The following is a 6,196-nucleotide window of genomic DNA, read 5'->3' as shown; positions in this document are numbered from 1 at the left end:
GGGTGTCTCTGTGCCATCCTGCTGTGGGACTGTGCTGCCCTCTGGTGGCGCCGCACGCACGACTCTGGCCAGCGGACTGGTGTCCAGAGGGGCGCTCGCTCCTGCCTATTGCATCCTTGAGCTGCGAACTTATGTCACTAGGTGCTGAAGGAGAAGGACCACGGGAAGACCCCCCACCCCGCCCAGGACTGATGACAGCCACCGCCAGAGTGGCCTGCAAGAGCTGACTAGGTGGGGAGAGGGAGTGAGCAGGAAATCGGGCCGGGTTACCAAGCAGCATGGAGTCCTTGCTCAGGTGCTTCAGCTCAGGTGCGTGGGTGTGTGCGTGCGTGCCTGTGGGTGTGCATGTGTGCAGGTGTGTGCGCACATATATGGGCAGGTGTGTGCATTGTGTGCAGGGTGCTTGAGCGTGTGTGCAGGTGTGTGCGTACTCGGATTCGTGCGTGTGTGTGTACGTGTGTGCATGTGTACATTGTGCGCACGTGTACGTGTGTGCATGTGTACATTGTGTGTGCGTGTGTGCGTGCATGTGGGGACCATGTAGTGGCAGCATGAATAGGTGGGAAGGAAAACAGAAAGACAGAATTCCAGCACATACTCTGTCCCTCACCACCTGCAAACCCAAAGCAGCATTTAAGTGGCATTTAAGGAAATCATGGAACTTCTTCCAGGTATATGTTTTGCAATCTACCTGCATTATCAACACACATTCTAAAAGCCAAGAGATTAGGGTGCCTGGGTGGCCTAGTCAGATAAGCATCTGACTCTTGATTTCAGCTCAGGTCATGATCTCACAGTTTGTGAGATCGCACCTCGTGTTGGGCTCTGCTCTGACAGCTCAGAGCCTGCTTGGGGTTCTCTTTCTCTTGCATTCTTTCTCTCTCTCTCTCTCAATAAATAAATAAACATTCAGCGGTGCCTGGGTGGCTCAGTATGTTAAGCATCTGACTTCAGCTCAGGTCATGATCTTGCAGTCTGTGAGTTCAAGCCCCGCATTGGGGTCTGTGCTGACAGCTCAGAGCCTGGAGCCAGCTTCCGATCCTCTCTCTCTCTCTCTCTCTCTCTGCCCCTCCCCTGCTTTATGCTCTGTCTCTGTCTCAAAAAAATGAATACATGTTTTTAAAACTTTAAAAACAAATAAATATTTTTAAAATAAAATAAAAGCCAAGAGACAGGCAGGAGTGTAAATGGATACAGCTACTGGGCAGAAATGTCTGGCAGTAGCTAATATGTATGTACCCTAAACCCCAGTGAGTCCATTCTGCATTCCGCCCTATGCCCCCGGGAATCTGGAGCACACACACACTTCTGTCCACTGAAATGCACAGGATGTTCCCCACTGCTGTGGCGATAATAGCCCAAACCTAGCAACAACCCACATGTCTGTCAACAGCAGAACGGATGAGCAAGTTGTGGCATTGTGCTCACTTGGAATGATGGGCTCTTACCCGGCAGTGACAGAGAGCCACGTGCAAAGCCCAAGTGAATCTCCCAGACACAATCCTGAGCAGCGGAAAGACCCAAACTTTCCATTTCTCTGAGGTTGAAGAACGAGACGAAGTGAGTCTCTGGTGCTGAAGGTCAAAATAGCAGTTACCTCAGTGGGGAGGGGATTGGGTAGGAGGTTCTGATTAGAAAGGACGTAAGGGGGCCTTCTGGAAGGTGGAGGGTGTTAAGTGAAAATGTTCTAGACTTTGTTCTGGACAGTGGCTGTGTAGGTGTGCACACATGTGAAATTTCATCACGCTGTATACTTAAGGTAAAACCTCCAAAACAATCTAGAAATAGGGGGCGCCTGGTTAAGCGTCTGACTTCGGCTCAAGTCATGGTCTCGCGGCTCTCGGGTTCAAGCCCCGCCTTGGGCTCTGCCCTGACAGTGTGGAGCCCGTTAGGGATCCTCTCTCTGCCTCTCTCTCTGCCCCTCCCCGACTTGCGCTTTCTCTACCTCTCAAAATAAATAAATAGACTAATAATAAATTAGGACGCCTGGGTGGCCCAGTCATGAAACATCTGACTTCGGCTCAGGTCATGATCTCATGTTCATGTGTTCGAGCTTATTTCCTAGTTCAGAGCTGTAGCACAGGATTGTGGCTTCTTTACGTGCCCTCCCCTCCTTGTTTTTGATTCTCTGTAGTTTTACATTTCTTTCTACAGTGAAGGTATTCTAGATTTAATAATATGAAAGAAGCAATAAAAAGCTATTTTAATTAAAGGGGAAAAAGCTGTGAGTGCAGATTCTGGGTCATGGATTTTGCAGGAAGGCACATTTGGTGGCAAAGCCAGACTCTAAGGGTATTAGGGTCGTGTGGGGAAAAGGTGGCGGCTTGGAGCCTTCTGTCCAGAACAGCCTCTGCAGGCTTCATCCATCTAGAAGGGCAGCGGCCTTTTCACTGACACGAACACGGAAGCACGGCCCGACTTCGTGAGTCAGCGGGCGATGTCATTCCTCCAGTGCTTACTCAACCAAGTGACTTTCCCTCCCTCGGCTTCATAACAAGTTAGAAGACTCAGAGTGGCTTCCGTGACAGTGGCTTTGATGGCCACGGCGGGAGTCGGGAGCTCTGTCTTCTGGTCCTGCCCTTCCCCCTGACCAGATGATACTGTGTGAATCAGCTCCCTTAACGTGGGCTTCTCTTTGGCCTTTCTGGGAAGGCACTGAACTGCAGTATAAATCTTTCCTCTGTGTCTTATGAGAGCAGCCACTATTATTACACTTATTTTTCCCTCAAGGACGCAGGTTTAAGAGCCTTTAAGAAACTTGACCGAGGGACACCTGGGGGGCTCAGTCGGTTAAGCGTCCGATTTCTGCTCAGGTCATGATCTCACGGTTCATGGGTTCGAGGCCTGTGTCAGGCTCTATGCTGACAGCTAGCTCAGAGCCTGGAGCTGCTTCGGATTATGTCTCCCCCTCTCTCTCTGCCCCTCCCCCACTCACGCTGTCTGTCTCTCTCAAAAATAAATAAACATTTAAAAATTAAAAAAAAAAAAGATGGGGCACCTGGGTGGCTTAGTCGTTTAAGCGTCCGACTTTCGCTTAGGTCATGATCTCGCGGTTCGTGGGTTCAGGCCCCGCGTCGGGCTCTGTGCTGACTGCCAGCTCGGAGCCTGGAGCCTGTTTCAGTCTGTGACTCCCTCTCTCTCTGACCCTCCCCTGCTCACACTGTCTCTCTCTCTCTCCTAGAAATAAATAAAAAATATATAAAAAAAAAAAAGAAACTTGACCAAGACCTGCCAACCCACAAGTGACATCGTGGGGCCCACAGCCAGAACTGGGTTCCCTGCCCCCAGGACGATTCTCCCTCAGGCACTGACAGCAGGGGCTCTCTTATTCTGCCTTTCGGGGTGTGGTAGCCTGTGAAAAATAACTCCCCCCCAACTCTAGGAAATGAGGGATTTCATAGTTGATTTTTCAGAGCAGCGAAACTGAAGATAGAAAGGATTTCAAGAAAGCTTCTCAGGGAAAGATGAAAGGGAATGTCATATCAAAACTAGGAATGGTTGATCTTTTTTAAGTCTAAAGCATTGTCTTTTTGTTAAAAAAAACCCAACAACAATAACAACACAACAGCAGTCTAAGTGATGAGTTGATGTATTTGCCCCTCAGGAATTTGGTAACTAAGAAAGGTATGCCTCTGACATCCTGGGTTGTATATAATGTAGAGGTTAAGTTTATCCAGGATTTTTATTGGCTGTGCCCCCCTTTTTTTTAAGTTTATTCATTTTGAGAGAGAGAGGGAGGGGCAGGCAGAGGGATGGGGGGAGAGAGGAGAGAGAGGGTGAGTAAAGAGAGAAAGAGAGAGAATCCCAAGCACTGCCAGCCCAGAGCCCGATTACAGGGCTCGAACTCATGAACCAGGAGATCATGGCCTGAGCCAAAATCCAGAGTTGGATGCTCAACCGACTGAGCCACCCAGGCGCCCCTGACTATGCCCTTTCCTAATTTAAAGTGTGGATTAGTGAGGATAGAAGCCGACGGCTGGGATCAAGAGGATGAGCCTGTCAGGGAAAGCATAAATTGATACAGTCTTTCTAGAGGACAATATGGCAACATGTATCAACATTTCACACATGCATATTTCCTGACCCAGAAATGTCACCTTCTGGCAAAGAAATATACACAAGGATGCTCATAATAACATGGTTTGTAATGATGAAAATTAGAAATAATGTAAACTCTGACAATATGGAATTGGTTCAGTAAAATATGGGGCATCTACCCAGTGAGATACAGCACGGCTTTTATTTAAAAATAAAAAAGATGGGGAAACGTATAATGTGGTTGCTCTTGGGGAGGGGGGAAAGCCTACTTTTCATGGTCTAAATTCTTTAGGATTTAAAAAAAAAGTTGTATTTTGAGATCACTGTAGATTCACATGCAGTTGTAAGAAAAAATGCAGAGAGAGCCTCAGTACGCTTTACCCAATGGTAACATCTTGCAAAATTATATAGCATTGCAACATCTCAACTAGGATGTTGACATTGACAGGATCAAGATACAGGACACTCCCATTGCCGCAACTATGGACTGTGTGCTCTTTTGTTAATGTGGAGTGTGGAGAGTTCTGTGTATGTTCCAGAAACTAACCATTTCTCAGAAATGCCGTTTGTGAATATTTTCTCCCAGTCTGCATCTTGTCTTTTCAATCTCTCTCTCTCTTTTTAATGTTTATTTATTTTTGAGAGATAGAGACAGAGCATGAGCAGGGGAGGAGCAGAGACAGAGGGAGACACAGAATCTGAAGCAGGATCCAGGCTCTGAGCTGTCAGCACAGAGCCTGACACGGGGCTCAAACCCATGAACCATGAGATCATGACGTGGGCTGACATTGGACGGTTAACCAACTGAGCCACCCAGGTGCCCCCTTTTCAGTCTCTTAAAAGAGCTTTTAGATCCAAGTGTTTTTCTCCTAATTTCTTCTAAAAGCCTTATACTTTTCCATTTTACATTTAAGTCTGATCTACTATAGTGTAATTTTTGTATAAAGTATCAGACTTAAGGTGATGTTCATAATTTTGCCTACAGATGATCAGTTGCTCCAGGACCTTTCATAAAAGAGACTTTCTTGTGGGGCGCCTGGGTGGCTTAGTCAGCTGAGCGTCCGACTCTGGATTTTCGCTCGGGTCATGATCTCGTGGCTTGTGAGCTCTAGCCCCGCGTCGGGCTCTGTGCTGACAGCTCAGAGCCTGGAGCCTGCTTTGGATTCTATGTCTTCCTCTCTCCCCAAAATAAGTAAACATTTAAAAAAATTTCTTTTAAAGTCTATATTTCCTTCACTGAATTCTTTCCGAGTTCTTGTCAAAAACTAGCTGGGCAGCGCCTGGGTGGCTCAGTCGGTGAAGCCTCCGACTTCGGCTCAGGTCATGATCTCAGGGTTCGTGGGTTCGAGCCCCGCGTCGGGCTCTGTGCTGACAGCTCAGAGCCTGGAGCCTGTTTCAGATTCTGTATCTCCCTCTCTCTCTGACCCTCCCCTGCTCACACTGTCTCTCTCTCTCTCTCAGAAAAAAAAAAAAAACAGCTGGGCATACTTGCAGAGATCTGCTTCTGGGTTCTCTATTCCTCTGTATGATCTATCAAAAATTAATTTTAAAACTGCATTGATTACATAGATCTATACTCATTAATAGAGAAAAACATAATACTTGGGGTACAAAAAATCTATTTCACATAATCTAATTTTTGTAAAACGTTTTTTTTCAAGAGTGCTTCTGGGCACATGTCTGGGGTCAATTCCTAGGAAAGAGCCTAAAATAGTGTTTCCCAAACTGTGTTCCTAAGGGTCCCTCTGAAGGGCTTTAAGGGGGAGACGGAGTTAAACAAAGCTCTATTCAGCACGTTTGCCCTGCTGATGAGCTGTGGTGTTTGGTGAGCAAAATGCAGCTCTTCCTGGAGACTTTTGACTATCAAATCCCCATTTTCCCCTACGAAGGCTCTCTCAGAGCTAGCGTTCTAGCTGTTTTCCTTTGGGAAGCTGGTCTGAAAGACTTTCTGCCAAAATATTAATGGTGGTTATCATGGAAATACAGAATTTGGGTTGGTTTTTCTTTTTTCTTTCTCCTTCTAAGTTCTTTGTTTTAAAATTTAATTTTAAAAAAATTCATGTTTATTTATTTTTAAGAGAGAGAGAACGAGTGGGGGAGGGGCAGAGAGAGAGACTCCCCGATGTGGGGCTCAAATTCAGGAACCGTGAGGCCATGA

This window comes from Crocuta crocuta, unplaced genomic scaffold, assembly GCF_008692635.1.
Source record: "Crocuta crocuta isolate KB4526 unplaced genomic scaffold, BGI_CrCroc_1.0 scaffold35, whole genome shotgun sequence".
NCBI lineage: Eukaryota > Metazoa > Chordata > Mammalia > Carnivora > Hyaenidae > Crocuta > Crocuta crocuta.
Note: the sequence above shows the minus strand (reverse complement) of the source record.